This window comes from Simochromis diagramma, unplaced genomic scaffold (assembly GCF_900408965.1).
Source record: "Simochromis diagramma unplaced genomic scaffold, fSimDia1.1 OVJJ01000816.1, whole genome shotgun sequence".
NCBI classification, from domain to species: domain Eukaryota; kingdom Metazoa; phylum Chordata; class Actinopteri; order Cichliformes; family Cichlidae; genus Simochromis; species Simochromis diagramma.
The window spans coordinates 14,485,582-14,506,082 of NW_024386908.1; the positions used below are offsets into that span (position 1 = coordinate 14,485,582).

Consider the following 20,501-nt stretch of genomic DNA (forward strand, 5'->3'; position numbering starts at 1 on the left):
TGGGGAGTCCCAGATATAAACCTAGTGGGAGTGTCCCCCCACAGAGGGACAAAAGGACCCCCTGATGATCCTCTAATCGCCTGAGCCAAGGTGTGAAACTGGGTGTGGGTCCCAATCAGCCAGAGTTTCGGGTGAGTTCATTGTGAAACCTGGCCCCACCTTATGCGAATTCCTGAGATCAGATGGCCCAGGATGTGAGTGGGCGTTAAGGCGTCTGGGAAGGGATCTCAAAACTGGATTATAGATGGCAGAGAGTTGGTGTCGTAAACCACCGCCTCTGTTCAAAGATGGTCGCTCACAGTGGACATAGATGGCTTCTTTCACTCCTCTTTCAAACCATCTGTCCTCTCTGTCCAAAATGTGAACATTGAATCCTCGAAAGAGTGACCTTTATCCTTAAGATGCAGATGGACAGCTGAGTCTTGTCCTGTGGAGGTGGCTCTTCTATGTTGTGCCATGCGCTTGTGAAGTGGCTGTTTGGTCTCTCCAATGTAGAGGTCTGGACATTCCTCGCTGCACTGTACAGCATACACCACATTGTTAAGTCTGTGTTTTGGCGTTTTGTCTTTCGGGTGAACCAGTTTTTGTCTGAGCGTGTTGCTGGGTCTGAAATGCACCGGGATGTCATGCTTGGAGAAAACCCTCCTGAGAATCACAAACCATTAGGACACTGATAGCAGACTGAATCCACCATACTGTCGTTTTGTTGTTGAATTGGCAGATCGAAGTCGCTTAGAAAACAGAAACCGACTGCAAGTGATCATTGTCTAACCTGCTTTATAATAGCCATCCAAATATTTGTTATAGATTAGCATTTATTTTTGAAGTTTAAAAAAAATCTGATGCACGTTTACATTTACAATTTTGAAAATAGACAATTTATACATCATATTAATAATATATTAAATTTATTATTGGTAAACAACACAAAGTTTAATTACCTGTAACAATGAGAAAAAATACATTATGATGTAACTTGTTGTCAGGTTAAAAGATCGGTCTAATCTTACCTCTTCATTGCTTTTGAGGTTGGATTGACAACATGTTCAATCACTCTAATGAAAGATTGTCCTTGCAGGTGTTTGTGTGGCTCTTCTCCTGAAAGGCTCAGCCTTCCTCTGGGGAAATCATCCTCCTTTCAAGTTCTTGTTGGATGTGTGTATTTGTGTGTGCGTTTGCTCATGTGCAAGGGCAGGTCATGACTTACTGTGTACTGACAAACACACGTATACACATAGACGGTCTCCCAACATTCCCAAGATCCCAGGGGAGTCTTTTTCTTTTCTTTTCTTTCTTTTTTTAAGTGACCTTGGAGGTGACATATGCCCCGAATGGTGAAAAACACAGACAAGACATGTTAATATGTGTTGAAAGGGTCAGCTAAGGTTACGCAGCATTGCCCACCATACTTGACGTCTCCCCAACACCCAACCAATCACAGCCAAGGACTCAGTGATGCAGTGTCCTTCTTACTGGAGGGATTCCTAGGAACCACCGTGTGATGATGCTGGCTTAAACAGCCCAGAGTCTCTCCTGTCTTCTCACACCTCCTCCCACCCTCCGCTCTCTGCCCCAGGCTTTTTCTCCAAGCCGTGAATTAAGTGCATCTGCCTGTTGTGTTTGAACAGAAGACATTCTAGCGCCATCCACACTGCTCCCACAAGACTGGCTATGTAGACGGCAGACGGAGTCATCATCCAGCCCTCTTTCTCTCCTCTCAGCTAGGCTCCACCTCTCACTTTCCCTCTCTCCTTCTTCCTCTCTTCCAGCATCACACTCACACAAACACACACACAGCACACACACTTTTTCTTCAAGACCTCCTACTCCTACTACAGATGAGCGCCTCCTCGACAGGGCGAGCAGATTTGGAGCTGAAGGTGTGTTGTTGTTGCCAGGTAAGACAGCACGTTTCTGCTTTGGGCTACCTCAGAAGTTGCAAAGAATCGGGGCGTCTCTTGTTTGTTTTGTAGTGTCTTCTCATAGTGGGGTGGATGTGTGTGATGTATCTGTTTCTAGGTGACATAATCAGGAAGGGTGGGTGTTTTAAGGGTGTCACAGGGGAAGTACACTTCACTCCCAAGCCTTCTTATTAACACCGTTTTTGGCGCGTCTTTCGTTGCCATGTGCACTGAAAGGCTTTTTGTGCTTGCTCGGAAACTGCTGTAGGTGCAGGGTGGAGTGCAGCTAGTGATAGCAACATATAGAACACGTCTTTTGTTGCGAGGGGAGACCACAGCGTGGATGTGTGGGCAGATGGAGAGGAGAGGAAAGGAGGGGAGGGGAGGGGAATGGAGACGGAAGACGAGCAGCTGCTTTCATCCCATGGAAGCTAATCCCTCCGTTTGTTCACCTCGCTCCATCAGATAAAATAGGCAGGCTGCAGCCCTGGTGCCCTATCATTAATTTTTTTTTACTTCACTATTCTCCATCTTTGAGTCATGATAGATTTATCTTGAGCAGAAATAAAGACAGGCAGGGTATTGATTCAGAAATGAGCTGTAATGCCATTTGAATATGGAACAAGACAAGCGCTTCAGCTTGACTTTTCGAATACTTTGATTTGGTCCTGACTACACTTCCTGCTGATAATTTATCCTATAAACTTGTGGCAATAAATAGCTGTTTAAAGTTGCAGTCTTTTTAGCTTAAGAGTCTATTTAGTGAGAAGATACAATTTGAAAATGTCGTTCCAGTTCCTCGTCGATATTGTCCTTATCTGGTATCATTATTAGTGGGAACCCCCGTTGCTGTAAAGAAGGCTTATCACCTCCCACGGGTTTACTGATAGAGTGCCGATTGGCTACCGCACAGTGCACATGTAATGGACGGCTGCTGTCGCTCAGCAAACATGTCAACCATATCCATGGTGATTGTTAGCGCGCCTTCGCTGACAAGTCATTAAAAAAAGAAGTGGCCTGTCACCTCTTGCCTGCTCCCAGATTACCTAATATCTCAGGGGGCATAATCAGCCCGAGGCATGGGAGAGGAAGTAGAGGGAGAGAGAAGAGGGGTTGCTCAGCTGTTGCTGTTTAGCTGTACTGGTTTAGGTAGCTCCCGTGTGTCAAACTGTTACCAGGTGACGGGAAAAGCGCGAGTGAAACAGCACTCTTTGCTTTTCTCACCTAAATCTAAATGACCCCTGATCTAATTCCCCAAGGAAGAGCCTATGTTTACATACTCTCAGGGAGCTTCTGCAGATGCTCCATTTCATAATTACTAACTGAATCAGACAGGCTGAAGCTATGCACTAATGGATGCTGTGTGGACTGATAGCTCAGGGTAGCTTTTTTACAAAACCTTGGCCTTTAAGAATCTGGAGCCAAAACTTTTTGGAAGCGCTGCCATATGAATTTAAGTCACAACCAGGGTATAGTCATGAATTCTTCTCCTTTTGGCTTTAAATACTTTGTCTGTCTTCCAATCACGTATACAGCAAGAAAGAGAGGGCAGGGGCGGATATTGACTCAGAATCGAATCAAGTGGCCAGTTATCTGTTGCCTGAGGCGTTGTCATGTTTTATCAGGCTTGTTAAGGGGCTATTAATGAGAAGTACAGACCCAAAGTCCCAAGCCTGATGTCCAAGCAGGTCTAACCTTTTGTCTTGGCTGAGTTATCTGGAGTGAACTTTTCAAAAGCCAGAAACTGTCAGGATGGAAGGGCATCTGCCAGCATTACTTTGCACGTGGACAGTGGCTCTCACTCATAAGGTTATTAGAAGTTGTATGGAAAGGAAGTAGAGCCACGAGGACAGTACGGTGAAGCTATTTGTTTGTTTATGTTTGGAACAACACAAAATGGAAAATATAAATAGAATATCACTTAGGATTTGACCTTGTGTGGCCGTTTGGTTTGGGTGCCTATGAACTGGGATGTGCACAGAACAGTAACAGTGTCACCACAGAGACTGAGTCATGCTGGTGGATGCCTCATAAGTAGTGTTCCCACTCTCCAAGGACATCCCTATAATCATCCTTTGATCACATTCATCACCATCACTGATACCAGATATCTTAGGGGAAAAAAGTCTGGTTATGTATTGCACTTTTTTTACATTCTTTGGAGCTGATTATTGATTGACTATTCATCGCAATCTAGTCCCATCTCCTTTACAGTGCCCCTGCTACAAAACTGATAAAACAGTTGTATATTGGTTCTTATTTAAGATGATGGATAATGACGTTCAACAGTTCTTAGCATATTCAGCCTGAGAGAAATCAGTCTACGAATTTTAACAAAGTTCATCCTACTTCTGCCATCAAGTATAAAACCCAACAAACACACAGTTTTCTGCAGCATTTGTTCTCTTCGTGAAACTAAAGTGCAAAGCACCACCTGTTAGTATCACAGTGTGGCATCACTGTTCAAAATTTTTTTTTTCTCTGTTGCTTTGCAAATTAACCATGTTTTCAGTTCATGCATATTAATGGTAACTTCCTGCTTCAAATTTATGTAAGCCTGTTTCTTCAACAGATTATCAGGCAGGTTGGTTGTTATTTGATTTTTGTGCTGTAGACAAGAGATAGGACTTTATAGTATAGAGCAGCGGTGAGCAGTTAAATTGAGAAACTGGGACTGTCGTGGATGGCCACAACAATAAGATGATAAACATTGAGCAGAACTGAATTCATCACACCTGCTAAGAGACTTCCTTTGTGCCATCATGCATATGTTACTCGAGTGTTTTCCACTATATTGGACGTGATGCAACCACTAATTGTGAGGGAAAAACATGTATTTCCTGAATAGTTGAAGAATGTTTCCTGGAGGTTTCTGAATTTGGTTGCAGAGAGGATGCTAGACCAAAACCTTCCTTCTTCCTTGTTTTGGTTGCTATAGCAGATTGGCGCAGTCGTCTGTAGTTTGAATGGAAGGTGCCGACTTATCTCAAAGTTAAAGTCAAAGATGTGCCACAGCATTGCAACCAACATGTTTTTAAGTGCAACTTTTACTTTGAAGGCAACAGGTCTTTGTGTCCATTTTGTTTCCTACTTTTCAGTTTCACTAGCAATAGGAATTTGCAGACGAATTGGTATGTTCGTTTCAAACTATGCAACAATCTGCTAGTGACCAAAGCTATCATGGATGTTTTTGCCAATCAGTGAAAACACATTTTTCTCTAGCGGCCTGTGGTTGCCAGGGGGTCACAGACCAGTCTCTAGACCTGTGTGACGGTGCAGTTGATCAACTTTACAGCGACTGCCATCAATCTGTTGTAACCACTATCCTGTGTGACTGTGGAGTGCTTGCTCATTTATTTGATCCTGGTTTGTCAGATATCCCAAATGGCGTAGAAGTTAAATCCACCTGGTTAGAGGTCAAGTGCCCACAAAACCACAGTGTATGAGCAGTGCAACATCACCCCCACAAGATGGACTGAGGCAGACTTAGACTGCTTTCGTCTCTTCAGCGACAAAGTGACTTTACAAAACGGTGTGTAGATTGAAGTATTGTGACCTTGCAACACTATACATAGGTGTTTGCTGCTATTTCATCACATTCTGCTGATAATTTTAGGTACCTGCTGGTGTAAAAGTCTGTTAAAAATGATAATTTATTGCACATTTAGCAGTTCATGACAAAGCAATGCTTTTCAATGGTTTTCTTTTTTGCTGCATTTTTCAGCACCAATATTTCCCTGCAGGCGTTCAAGCCAAAACAAGTCGGATTTAAATCAAAGCGGTAAAGCAGTGTTTTAGTTTGAGTGAACCTGATGGAGACAAATCAGGACGTCACATCTAAGTGTTAAATGCTTGAGTTATCCTGTAAGTTCATCAACATCAGCTCCCTGAGTTTGTCACTTTACAAGATGTTTTTCGAATACAACCCTGAATTGTGTTGTGTGTAAAGTAATGAGAGACGAAAGGTCATTGTCATAGTTTCTCTTGCTTGCCTAACTGGTATCAGCATCGCTGTAAAGACCTGACACTAATAGGCTAATTAGCTTGGTCTTAAGTCCTCATTTGAAGCTCTGTGTTTGACAGAGTGTAGAGGACTCAGGACTGCTTGATCTCTGTGGACCCACCGAGATAAGACTCAGATTACAGGATCAATCCACACACGGTCTCACAAACACACACATACTCATACACATTTTATTGACAGAGCTAAACAGACTCATATGTATGCTTAAAAACACAATCCGGTTACAATCCGTAGCATCAACATTGTGCTTAAAAAGCACACACAGACTTAACTACATGATGTTTCAAGCTGTACTATATGAGAATCTTTTGGATCTTTTGAGTTGTGCCAATTTTAGCCATCACAATTTTAAGCCCTGCGTCATCATGACCATCAGCCACCAGCTCTAATTTATGTGTCTGCTGTCCATGTGAACCCTCACAGCTAGGTGCTTCCTAATTACTGGAACTTTGTTTTGTGGTACAATGACACACTTAAACAAGAATCACAAGAGATCTTCTTCTCTCTGTCATAAAGTAGATTTTTTTATAACTTGTTGCTGATTTGATAGTGTATGTCACATGGTGTAAAGCTGCTAAATTACCTACCATAAATGAATACCTACTTTCCTCCCAAAAGAAAGCTAGTAAAGCTCTTCTCACTTGTGCGTAATCCAGAGCAATGCCTCCAATCTTCCAGCTGTATTTGGCATTTAAATTTATAATAATCAACTGCAACACAGTCAAGACAATTGGAACTGAATTGCAGTAAATCAGAAAGGATGAACACCACAGCCTGAATAGTGTCTAATGAAGCCAGTTTGAAAAAAAAAGGTCTGTTTTGGATATTGCTGCCTCAGTTTGCAGAATGCGCTTAATTAAATACACTAAGTGAATGACTTCGGGGAAGCTGAAATGCACTGTCACAATGACTTCATTCAGTTTTGTTTCACCAAGGAAAACCTTGGGTAAATACAATAAATTAAACTCATTTAAAAAAATTACAGGATCTCTGTCAGGTTTGTTTGCGCCAGAGTGTGACGAGGCTCACTGCACCAGGGTCTTTGACTATGATTTGGATTGTTTCACATTTCTGTTTTTATAACAGAGACTTTCACATATATTCACAGTTGTATTTGCTATAAAACAAAGGTTATAAACTGAGATACACTATAGGAAGCCTATTTAATTGACATTAAAGATGGTACCGCAAGAAGCAATTCCATATATAGTCTCAATAAGCCGTTACATTACCTTTGAAGATAATATAACAAATTCAAGGACACTTAAAATTTCTTTTTGCAATATTTCACTGAGCTCATGTTTTAAAACTACAGCTGCATAAGTTCATGAAAGACCGCTTTTCAGCTGTAAGTCAGTATATGGTTTGACTTGCGTGTCCATCCATTTAAGAAACATCAGGATAAATGCCAGTCTCTAAAAAATCAAGTTCTGAGCCAGATATCAAAAACGCTGGAGCAAAGTTTCACCAACTAGCAAGGTGAACATTGGGAGAAACAATAGAAGATCTGACAAATGTTACAAAGAAGACAACACTTTTTACACATAAGAACAAGGGCAGGGAACTGGGTAAAGGGGGATACACTGAGGCGACTAAAGGGATTTTAATATTATAGCTATTAATTAGAATTAAATCACAACCAGGAGGCTCTGGAAAATTAGCAAATTAAAACATATGGAATAAGCAAGCAGTCATCGTGGCTAACAGAGCACCTGAAAAATAAGCAAGAATAAAGCGTCTTTGGGTTGCTCTCTGATTCACAAGTGGTCACCACATTTGGCAAGTGCAACACATTTACACCAGATGTAACCTTTCCGGAGATTTGTGTGTCGTTTTCAGATTTTAAGGGAAAGTATTAACCACAACACAATGGCGTTACCTTCTGAAAATAAGCAAACATCCAAAAATGTAAAGCGAGCTTAGACTGAAACCCAAACGTAGAAATCCACTAGAATCTAAAATTCTACCATGGAGCGTAAAAAGTCACTTCTTGAACTTGTGTGTTACTGACTTTTATCTCAATCATTAGCAAAATTCATGACTTTATGTCAGTAACTCATCCGATGGGGCATGGTGACGTCACTGCCCATAATGCCGGGACTGCTCATGTACATCCGTCACAGCCAGTCGTGCCCTTGAATTAACAACCGTGCATTTATGAAGGCTGTATTTCATGGCTTTGTCATGACTGTCTGTTAGAAAGCTATTCATTGACAGACGTTATCTTTGGTGCACATGTGTGGCGATGGTGATGGAGGGGAGGGGCAAGAAAAAGAGAATGATTTGGTGGTAGGACTTACCTCCAGTCTCGGCGCTGTAATTTTAAAATCCCCTTTAGGAGGAAATTGCTTTTGCCCTCCTACAACTTTTTAATATCCTGATTCATACTTAGCGCTGGTGAAACGCATCATCTTCCTGTAGCATTTCTGCCACTGCCCGAAGGCGCTGTGTGGGGAAGTTATTAGAGATTAATACCATGTGGGTGTGTGGGACTGCTGAGGGACACGAGCCTTGCCCTGTGTGCTCCATGTCAGTCCTCCTGAGCCCCTGTACATAGTAGACGAAACATCCCCTGTGCCCGGTGAAAGCATATTTGAATTATTACTGAAGGGCACGCGGCATAAAAAGAGGCCCTGGAGCACATGTTGAATGTTGCATAAATGTAATAAGGCATTCTTTTAAAAACCAATCTGTCCTGTGCTTACATGAAATGCACATTCACACCAAACCCTAAAGAAGGAAGTGCTACCCCACCTCAAGGTTTATGTCAGTAATAACCAAACCAGCTGCTATTCATTGTGTAACTTTTTGGCTCTCATTGTTCCATTTTTTTGGCATAAAATGATCAGATTAGAGGTGTTCCAGTTATCTCTTGGGATGATTTAGCCACTCTCTATCAAGAGTTACCCATCAATGGGGAGACGAGCCTAGAATTCAAATTACCAGTGTCCATTCTTCAGTCCATCTTCCATTCATGAGTTTACAGCAGTAAAACAGCTGCTTTTTTCAGGGAGGGAAATTAAGTAACGTGAACTGAGTATTACAAAGGCAAATGCATCAATTTGAGCAAAATGACACATTTACAAATCAGGCATCAACACAAACTGAGTCTTGTATAAGGCAGAAAAGGTTAATTGGGTTTTTACAGCTTGTACAAGCTCGCAATTCTCCAGCCTCTGTCGGTGTCCTCGGAATATGTCAGATAGACGAGGGGAAGCAGATCAAATTATATCCCAGTAAGTTGCCTCCTGCCTCTGCTACAGTTAACTCGCTGCTTCTGGGCGCCCTTGGAGGATGCATTAGTCATAAAGCAATACGACACCCAACAGTGTGTGTAAAACACAGTGGCGTGATGGGATAAAGCAAGCAAGCAAGCAATTAAAATCAGTGTCACCCTGCACCGCCTTGCCTGTGACACAAATGACCTTGGTGGGTTTAAAATGTGTCACAATAATTTCAACATCTGTTGGGAAGTATGCGTAGTTGTCACTCATATTCAACTTATTACCTCTTCCATCGCTCTGTGAGCTGAGTGTATATTTGCACTCCAGAGCAGCCCGCTGGAGTGAGTCACATTGCTGTATTGTTTTGCTACCAATCAAGGTCATTGCATGCTCATTAAATTCACCGTGGATGGATTAAACCGAATAAATGCACAGGCACATAATCAACATTACAGCCTTAATTTTGTCAAGTGACCCAGCTGTGAAGATGATTTCATTCGTCTCTCTAACACAGCAATGCAGTGGATGTCATTAGCTGTTGAACCGGTGACTCCCTGGTTCTCCGTTAGAGAGGGACCCCCCTCCTGCAGTGTGGATGTGCATGTGTGTGTGGATCAGACCTGCTGTGGAAAAGAAATTGCGAGGGAACACCAAGTGATAAGGAAAAGGCAGTCCTCCCTTTCACCCCACCTTTTCTCATCCCTGGCCCCGATGATTCTCCATTACTGTTAGTCGAATGGTATGTGTGCCCTCCGCTGCTGACTGCTGAGATTTGCCTCTGATGCAAACATCCTTGTTTGTCACCATGGCAACCAAGTCTCCTGCCTGCTGTAGATTGTCATGCCAGCCGCCTCCCCCGTGCTCTTCCTCTTCGATTAGCACCGTACTGTAGCTGACATGTGCGAGAGTCGTACATTGTTCTGCGGTCCGTCTTATCGTCATAAGCTGCTCTCGGCTGCACCGCTGTCCCTGCTCCAGGGTGAAGTGGCCCCCTTTTTAGCAACTCTTCAAAAATCATATCGCATACAATTTAACCCTCAACTACAGGAATGGTTTTGCTTGAGTTTGCCACAAACAGGCACAGCTAGAGTCAGCTGGCAGAATAATAACACCACCAGCAAAAGACTAGTGCAAAAGATTGAGAGATATAACAGTAAATGGTTTCAATTTCAAACCCCCCCTTGTTTACCCTACCAGCTACCAATCCCCTCATCCTTGAAAAATGGAGCAGTCTAGCATGTTTGGAGATCCCATGAAGGATGAGGCACTGTAGAGGCCTATAGGTCCGTTCTGTGCAGAGTTCACTGTCGGAGCCAAGTGTCTCGGGGCGAGACGAAGGCCTTTCTTCCAAACATGTCCACCCAGTCAGACGAAAAAACACTCATTAACACAGCACCATGGGGCCAGTCCGGCCCACTTGGGGATAATAACTAGGCATCTAGTTAAATCTGATATAATGTTGTTGTACTGGGTAGTCTGGGGTCTGTGATAGTAGCTGAAAAGATTGTATTCTCTCTTAAGCTGTTTGACTCCCGTACTTTGCTGCTTAAATGGAGGCATTTAAAAATAGGGATGGCTGATTGGGTTAATATATCAGCTATCAGTGATTGGCAGAGTCCATTGCTGGTTGTTTATTTTGCTAATTTAATGGGCTGCCTACTTGGGAATTCATGAATATTTAACCAGCAAAGCATTCAACATGTGCACTTTGGTTGTAGTATATTATACGTTGTTGCTCAGTGTGTTTTCATTCAGTTTGTAAGTTTGCTTACTTACAAATAAATGAACAGTCTAACATTTTTAGGGTTCATTTTTGTGGAGAGAGACAAAATATCAACCAATAATCCAGAAAAAAACACATACATAAAAGTTATAAATAGATTTGCATATCATTGAGAGACATAAGGCTGTTTTTATGCTTACAGCGTCGCTTGTATCCTGGGTGTCTGATGACAGTTTTTAATTTTCAAGCCAGTCACCCTTGGTATTGAGCTCCAATTAAGATCTTGCCTAATGCAACGCGAATGATAATAAGAAAGGGGGCGAATTGAGCTCGCAGCACCCACAAGGGCCCCCTGCACATGTACATGTGTGTCTTGTGTTTGCTAGTGAACATCTAAAGGATTCAAAGAAGGCTTAGGAGAAAGTTCTGTGGTCAGATGAAACCAAACTCTACCTTTGACAATTTGACCCGCGGTGTTTGGAGGAAGAGAAATGCTGAATGCCACCGTCAAGCATGGAGGTGGACACATTGTGCTTTGGGGCGGTACAGTACAGGACAGGACTTGGCATCAAGTTGCCAAGCAGCAACTAAGAAACTTGAAGGATTTAAAGAGTTTCCATAGAGGAATGGGCCAAAATGGGCCTCAGAAGAAACGTGCAAAACCTGGTGACCAACTACAAGAAACATTTAACTGTCTTGCTTTTCTTGGGGATCAAATACCTACCTTTATGCTTTCGCTTGCAGTTTGTTAGATTAGGACGTCAAAGACTAATTGGTAACATTTAGCTTTCTGTATTGTTCATAACCCAATGTATTACAACACAACAATTGATAGGAATCAGCCTAAAAGCTGCTTTTGTCGTTGTTTGCCCTAATTCCTTAGTCGCATATGTTAACCTCACCTGTTTGCTCATGTAGAGGTTTAGAGCATAGATGTCCTAACAGCTACAGGTCTGTTGCTGTTAGAAACTAAATAAAAGTGAAGTCTTCAGTGATTGCATTCAATGAAAACAGCATCTGGGGAGCGGAGAGCATGGTGACAAGCCATTGTGAGATGCTACTTTGAAAGAAAACCTACTCCATTATTCAGATCAGTGTTAAATGGGATCTTCACAGTGAGTCCTCAGGGTAACTTCACCATATACTGTTAGGCTGATTATCCTTATTTACAGTTCCGTAGAGTACCTTGAGCAAAGACTATCATGATAATTAGTAACATTTTTTACCCTCTGTTTGATACGATGGACTTGAGGCCCAAGGAGCTATTTTGCTGCTGGTGATATTTCAGAGATTACATTTGCTGTTCCTTATCTCCTAAATTAACTCATTACCTTGACATCCTGCTTTCCCTCCCTAGGAACAGATTGGCCTTGAATTTATAATGAAACATGGCTGTCCCATCATGTTCCATATGCATAGTGAGAGATTCAGCGCAAACCTTTACCTTTCAGTTATATTCTTGCCACTGGTTTTGACCCTGGAGCCAGATTAATAATGTTGAGGAGGGTGGTAAAAAAGGGAGAGGGAAAACAGAAGGCTTCCTCTTTCTGTCTGTCTACGCTTCCACTTAAAATTCTATCAAGCTGGCAGAAGGATTTTATTTTGTTTTTTAGCATTGCATTAAACCTTCAAAGCTGTCCTAAAAACAGGCATACAACTGAAGCACAACTTAAGGTAAAATAGTGAATGTTCTCTGTCTCTTGGACACCGTTGTAGCAAAAAGGTCCAAGTTGTAATGCTTTCAAACTCCACTGTAACCTTTCATCTGCTGTAGTATCTTAAAATGGCCAGGGAGACACAACGGTGCAAAACAGGGGACCATGGTTACTCTTGAAATTGGGTTCAATCAGATCAACTAGGCAAAACATTGCTGTGCTGTCAATCACATCCTTTCCTTGAAGCTTACGCTAATTGCATATGCAAATTGCCTGAGATTATGAGTTTGCACCCGCTGTAGGGTTTGGTGATTGCGAGTTGCGATAATGATGGATTTCCTCACATTCATTTCTTAAACGTTGTTAATGAAGAGGCAGCCACTTCCAAATGTGGATTATGCATGCATTGTGCATTGCAAAACAAACTGTGCAAGACTGCCACCATTAACAACAAGTATTCCAGTTAGAAGCCCAATCAGTGGAGGTATTTTTCTCAAGGCGGATGTGGGATAGATCATGGACATGTGCCCCAGCTTAATATTTTCAGACTAAATGTTGCTTAATTACAAAAAATAGATCAGTAAAAATAAAAACAATAGATGTATTGAGGTTTTAAATCATATTATTGAAAACATGCTAATTAATCGTTTGCATTAAACAGCAAAAATGTCATTTGTTTCACCTTCATTGCGTTGAATCAGAGAAAGTTAAGGATTTTTTTTCAGTGATGGTTCAGCTGACATGTGGCTCAGACTTGAGAGAATTGTGAGATGGCTTTAAGACTGACATGGTGTTGTCAGTTGATATGATGGTTAAAGAGGTGAGCATTCAAGTGATAAAGCTGAAAATAAGGCAAGAATATCCAGACTGAAAAACGTAAATCAAGTACCTACAACAGGCCTAGGGGATATTTCCTATAATTATGTTTACATCTTCTTCTATATATTCAATATTGGACATCATCTTTAGAGAAGACTGAAAAAAAGGAAAACTTATGACCCAAAGCATACCAGCTCATCTGTCATGGGGTTCTTATGGGTTTGGCATGTCTACTGTTTTTGAGCGATTTGTGCATAATAGTGACTGTGTGCTAAACTCTATGCGCTTTTACAGTGTGGGCGACCTACAGTGTAATACTGTGTCTGAACACATCCTGTGTAGACACAGATGGAGTGCTGGAGCAACTGAGGCTCTGCAAACACGCTGCCCGCTCTGTGTGGACACGGTGTTATGGACTGGACTGTATACTTGATGCCAGTAGGAATGCAAAAGATTAAAGAGACGCCTGCTGTAACCCAAGAAAATCAAAAACACCATTAGAGCAAAGGCATCAGTTGCAGGATAGTAGTAAGAATTTTGGCTGAAAGAAAAAAATAACGCATTGGTCTTTTAACAAGCTCAGCATGCTGACTTTCTTTGAGAAGATCTGATAACATACAAGCACTGAGCAGCAAAAAGACTGAACTGGAAAAGGAAAAGCTTGAAAATTAATGTGGAATTTGTAAAAAAACAACAACAACAATTTAGCTCCATTTCTATCTGTAGAAAGATCAAGTGTTTTTACTTGTAGTGCTGTTTTCAGCCACGCTGGTCAATACTGTGGACTATTTTTAAGACATACGTTACTACTTTTGGAATACTTGCACAAATTATTATTTTTTGAACCATTATGAGCTGTTTTAGTAATGTAATGGTTTCTCTGAAAAGGTGCCAAACCCACTCGGTGGCAGCAGGAAGGGCAAATTCAATGTCAGACTCGGAGCATCACTGACATCCTTGCCGAGCTCAGCGCTGCAGAAACTCTGGACCTGTTCACAGATTATGAGAAGCTTCAATCAATAACACCGGAGTCCATCCTCCTCCTCTGCCTGACCAACCCTTCTAAGAGTCCCTGTGGGGCTTGAGCACCAGACAAGAACGGGCATATTTTCTTGCACAGGCAGTGTGCCTGTTGTTTCCATGTTTGCTCGCTTTCAATCAATAGAAAACTTAGTTTCATGGAACCATAAACACTACTGCCTGAGTAAGCTGGAGCTGCTAAGGCCATTGTGATCAACCGACTGTTTGCTATTCAGATTTGGGAGTAACAAGTGCAATGAGGCGTCACAGCCACTAGATACTGCTGTAACCTGAAATCTGGCCGTCCCTCTGGAGAATCAGACATGATGTTGAGTGACCACCGAGCGCCAAGTCAGTGTTGCGTAACAGTCTCACAACAATGCTTTCATCTGTTCATCTGTAAATCCCCAAGAACCAGATAAACAACAAGTGAGAAAATTCTGAAACATGCTCATGAACCCTGACCTCCCTCACTGTCCTATTACTGAAAGTTTAAGCATTGATTAACTATCTCACAAGTAAAACCTGCACTGCAGTTGGTGCATTTATCTCTAAAGACCTCATAATATCTCTTAATTGGACTCAGTTCCACACTGGTGCGCTTGGATTTCAATTTCGCTAACACAAATTGTGTTCTAATTTAAAAAAAAAAAAAAAAGCAAAATCAAGATACTGCACTTTGATTAGCAAATCACTCCTGGCTAGTCAAGCAGTTAAAAATTAATTGGAAATGGCACCGATCACATTTGAGGAAGCTTAAAATCCAAGAATTGCATCCTGTCAAGCTGGCTGTTAAGTTACTGATTGGCTTAATTGCCTGCACACCATCGTGTCCTCTCAGCAGTGCACTGTGATCAAAGCTGTTTGCTGTACTCCCAGAAAAATATGTCCCTCTTTAGATATCCTCTTTTTTCTGTCCTCCTTACTGGAAATCAGCAGCTTCTGATGGACTCCGTCTCCCAAGTGTGCCAGTAAATAATGCTGTCCCACTGTGTTGTCTCATTGTCTCTCTTTGTGTACGGTAAACAGTCTGTGACTCACGACTCCATCTCAAGCTTTAGGGTCACTACACACTGACTGCCTCACTGTTTACCCTCTGTTCACCTCCTATCTTCCTATCGCCTCCGTGTTACCTCTTCCTCTGCCCATCAGCCTCTCTCTCTGTGTAATCCTTTCTCTAGAGGCGTACACAAAGAGGTTTGTTAGATTATCTTCCCCCAAAGCATGCGTTTATTCATTTAACATCATTTTAAAATTCTTCCACAGAGGCTGAACTGTTCTCTGCACTGACCTGCTTTAATCAACAATCATTTCCCCTTCATTTAATAGAAGCTTGATGCCATGCCTAACGAACACCGAAGACTTTCTTTAATGACGGAAACTAAAGAAGTTGGATCAACTCTGGTTCTGCCTGATTACGCATGAGATTTGAATCCCGATAATGCTTTTCCAACGCTTGTTTCAAATCCTTCACACTTCTCTTGTGATGGTATTTTTTTTTAAAAAAGGATTTGTTGCTGTTCAGAGGCTTAAAGGGGCAGCGGCTCTCGTAATCTGATACAGCCAGTAAACTAGTCTTTTAAATGTTCAGTCGATACGTAGCTAAACACTCTTGGTCTTTGGTGCTGTGCCAGCATGTGGATCAAAATGGCTGCTTGACTGTTGATAAAAATATCTGGATGCTTAGGGCATCTGTGTGTAGTTGTTTGTTGTTCCGTTTGAGCCTTTTAGGAAACACGCCGGTTTCTCACCTCCTACGAGGCTGACCTCCGCAAGTCCAGAAATTGTATCTGTCACTAAGAGGAAGTGCGTGTCACAAGTATGTGGTTTGCTGCTCGTTAATGACATGGTAGGATGATGCTATTGGCGATATAGAGCCATGCTTCAAAATTACATGATTGAGCTCCCGCCTCCCAGCATTCATGTATCATCTGTGAGTGAAAGAGGAAGGTGATGATAAAATGCTTTAGAAGTTTTAGAAATCTCTAAAGAAATCACTTGCTACAGTCTCTCACACCCTTTGCCTTGAGTCTCCAGATTGTGCTCAGGTGCATCCTGTCTGCTTTAATTATCAACGAGATGTATCCAGAGCTTGATTGGAGGCCACCTGTGGCAAATTGAATTGGTTAGACATAGTAAAGAAAGGTGCACATCTGTGCGTGTCAAGATGAACTGCAAGCAATGAAGTGAAATTGCAGGCCTTCACATTAAAACTGTGCAAAGGTTTGTATTGGGGCATGGTTGAAAAATAACCTTACACTTCAAGTTCTCCCATTAACACATTTTGAGTCATTTTGAATTGAAGGGAGTGTGGAGCTGTCTTCTGTGACTGCAGTGATTGTCTGAGTTGTTGTTACAGTAACAAAATTTTCTACAGAAATAGACTTTTCCAGAAGAACGACCACTTCAGAAGCACTCGGCACACTTTTATGATAGTGACTGGATGGAAGCCACACTTGTGTAAGGGGCAAATGTCGAGTTCTACACCACGGACGTTATATGAGTAGACATGGGAAACAAAGGAATTCTGAATAGAAATCTGAGAGAATTATGAATTCTAGTCGGGTATCTGCACAAAGCTGAAAAAGTAATGTAAGAAGGCAATGTCCATCTCGGCCACAGCCTGGTTACTGTACAGGAGTATCTGCTATCATATCACCAGACTTGGCTTTTTCCTTGGAATTACTCAGATGCCTGAATTCACACTGAATGACCAGATTAATTCTTGTATGATTTTTGTGTTACCCTCCACCCTCAGCTGGAGTAGCAGTTAAGCCTTTTCCTTGTCTCAGCAGCCAACTTCACAGAAACTTTCCTGTTAACTTGTGTAACGAGTTGAGTGCGTAGGTGCGGTAAGTCCCAGACCTTTCCGTCCCCAGGGTAGCTCCTTCTGTCCCACCATCAGTCAGGGAGTCAGTGTGTCAGATGTTTTATTCAGCACAGCTGTGTGTATTTTTGGCACCTGGCTGCTTCATCAGAAAGGAGGTGGGAGGGGACGGCGACTGTGTTGTGGGTCTCCAGAATGGGGTCATGATTGCTTCATGTTTCCAAACCTGCTGGACCACCGCAGGCTAACATCAAACAGCCAGAACACCTGTTTCCAGACAGCGTTCCTCGTTCAGGCTCTGCTCAGATGAAAGGACCAGAAAGTTTTAGACCAGGGGGAAATTGCACCAAGATCAAAGACATGGCGTTGTTTAAATGGCGGAACAGAATGATTTGAAATTGATGAGTGTTTTGGGGTCTGTGTGTGTAATGCAAAGTTTATTCAAAAGTCACACAGCTTGGTCTGTGAGATGAGGGACATCGTGAGATATATCTGAAATTGAAGCCCACTTTGTGGTTTATTGTAATAAAATACGATGTAATGCCTGCAGTGTGTGGGGAAACAAAAGGGATAAGAATAATACAGCTACTAAGGCTGATATTCCAAAGCTGCCATCAACACGGCCCATTTTTGACTAGTTTTGTTAGCCTTTATCATCTTTATGGCAGAGGTGAGGCAGACGTGCCACATATTTCATAATTAATTAGCACTACAACAATATTGAATAATATGCAGATTATTTCCTCAGTTGATTGATTTTACTGTCTATCAAATATCATCATGAGCATTGGTTTTTTCTATACCGAGACCCAGCACATTGATGACCGCTATATTACTGAAGTATAGAAGAAAATTCAATTATTGTTGCTAATCCAATAATGGAATATCAGCTCATCATTACTGACAGAGCAGAATCAACCTGATGCAGCCTCATCACCCAGAGCTGGTACGACTTGCTCGCTAATTATAGCTTTGAACAAGCTACAAATAAGTCCCAACTCTTTAATAATTATCTCTGTATCATATATGTTGAATTGTAGTTCTTATTGACTTTGACTTTGAGACCTCTAGAACCATTTCTCCTCAGAGCAGCAGCAGAGGAATAAAGAAGGACAAGTGGATGATTGATGCTACAGGGCGTTGCCCATTGTAAAATGAAAAATGATTCATTCATTCATACATATGCATAAGGTAAGGTTATTTAAAAATTCAGCTAACGTTATTACAGACCACCCAAACTTTTCTCACAAAAATCTTACAAAAATGGACACCAGAGTACCTGAAACTAGGATTTTTTTTCCTCCATACTCTTAGAAATAAATTCAGTAAACCAGATTTTTAATTTCATTAGTTTCTGTAGCAAACTGTTATCAGTGGCATTAAATCAGAAAGCCTCAATCCTGTGATCTAAAACGGTTTATTTTTCTGGAGAAAATGAGTAATTATCCTAAAAATCTGTCTACACTATCTATGCTAGAGGAACATGAGGACATGCTTTTTGACAAATTTCATGCACAGCTTGTGTATGTTGCCTTCTATCTTTTACTTGCTTCATTTATTCACTTTTTATACCTTTGCTTAATATTTTTGATATCCACATGAAGAACTAGCCTCTAAAACAAGCCGTAGACCTAAAGCAACCTCAGCAGTATAAATTCTTACTACCAAATCTAACTAATATACCAATTGTGGCTGTGGATATTCTACAGCTGGCATTTTTAGAATATAGTCATATTTTGTTAAAAATATCTTTATAATGTTCTTCTAATTCTTTGAAGAGGTGGCAAATATAAAGATCAATTCCCCTTCATAGAGGATGTGTCTCAAAGGCCCCGTAGCTTAATGCTGAATTCTGAGGGCTCAGAAATGTCAAAATTTCCATGTTGTCACACACAGACGGACAGACACTGGCAGAATTTCATGGCATGTGTTTGAAGTGTATCCTCCCAGAGAAAGACAACCCTGTCACTATCTGTTCACTGCCTTTTTCACTTATTGAAGATCTCAGCAGAGTGAAGGAAGCCGATGAAGCAAAAACAATAAACATATTGGACTGTTCCACCACAAGTAGATATCTTCAGCTTTCATTCATGAATGAATGTCAAAAGGTCTCCTAAATTTTGCAGAACTAGCATCTGGATGGTAGTCTGTGGATATGAGGCCCCCCATGTTTGCCACAAATAAGCAGGTTGTGCTCACAGAGGGGATTTAGGCAGCCAGTATATGTAGATTAGTGTGACTTGATCTAACCACAAAGGATGAATTACACCTTTCAATGAAATGACACTGCTGTTTGAAAATTAATTAAATTTCCAACACAGAATACAGTGTAGAGACCAAAGAAAGCGCTGCTTAGTTAAAAAACTCTTTGTTCCATAAAGTAATTGTATTTCTATAACAGGCCTGCAGATAAAAGTTTGAAAATCCAAGAGATGGTCCTGACAAAAGATCAAAAGCTTCCGCTGCAGTGATGAGTTCTTTTGGAGGGCGTCGGAGGATTTGAAAATTGAGCAAAGACAACACACCATGAAATGCCATCGCATCAGGCAAGCACTCTGCTATGGCCAAAACATAAAGTGTCCCGTCTTCCTTTAATTCGCCATAAAATGATTTTCCTCCCCCCCTTTATTGAGTCTACTCATGGGTTAGCAGCCATGGTTCCGCAAATATTCATTAGGCGTAAATACAAAATCAGAGTGACTCACTGGCATCAGCCACCTTTTGCCCTATCAATTTGAATGCGTGGCATATTCGTAATTCATTCAGTTGCAGTAATGGGCTCTCGCCACTCTTGTAGTGGCAACCTTCAATAAAGGCAACTGCAATAATGGACTGGACCCTTTTATCCTCAGCATGCGCTGCACTTACATCAATAGTAATGATTTCTTTTTCATCAAAATGTAAAAATAGTGTTGCGCCTTGTTCTTTGGAATTCTTGCCTCTAACATATTTCTCAGTATTAGCAAGGCCTTATGTGTTGCATGCATCCAGACAGTGAGGTTGTACAGTTCACCTGGTTCATACGAGAACAAGAGCAGTCTAAGGATGAATTGAGTGCATGGATCCAAGGTATATGGGTCCAGATTAGGGGTTTAGCAAACTTTGGCTTAGCAAATGTTGCTTAAGGGAATTTCTGAATTCTGTCGGAATTCCATAATAAAAAAAGTTTTATAGATATCATCTAACTTAAAACCAACCCATTCTCATTGACAGGACATGAAACACTGTCATTTAGTCAAAGCTGCTAAAAATACTAAGACAGGCCTTCAGTTCCTTCTTACAATCACATTTAACCTAACTGGGTAGGC

General features: G+C 41.5%; 1 protein-coding gene across 2 annotated transcripts in view; it reads left to right on the plus strand.

Annotated features, from left to right (window-relative positions):
• The first annotated feature begins 1,550 nt into the window (after positions 1-1,550).
• Positions 1,551-20,501, plus strand: part of syt1a (synaptotagmin Ia) — a 204,327-nt gene continuing 185,376 nt past the window's right edge. Inside the window, exon 1 of one of the 2 annotated variants that reach the window (XM_040035630.1) lies at positions 1,551-1,898. The gene's annotated coding sequence lies outside the window, so the exon portion shown is untranslated. The remainder of the gene's footprint in view (positions 1,899-20,501) is intronic. The other variant, XM_040035636.1, reaches the window with a different exon arrangement.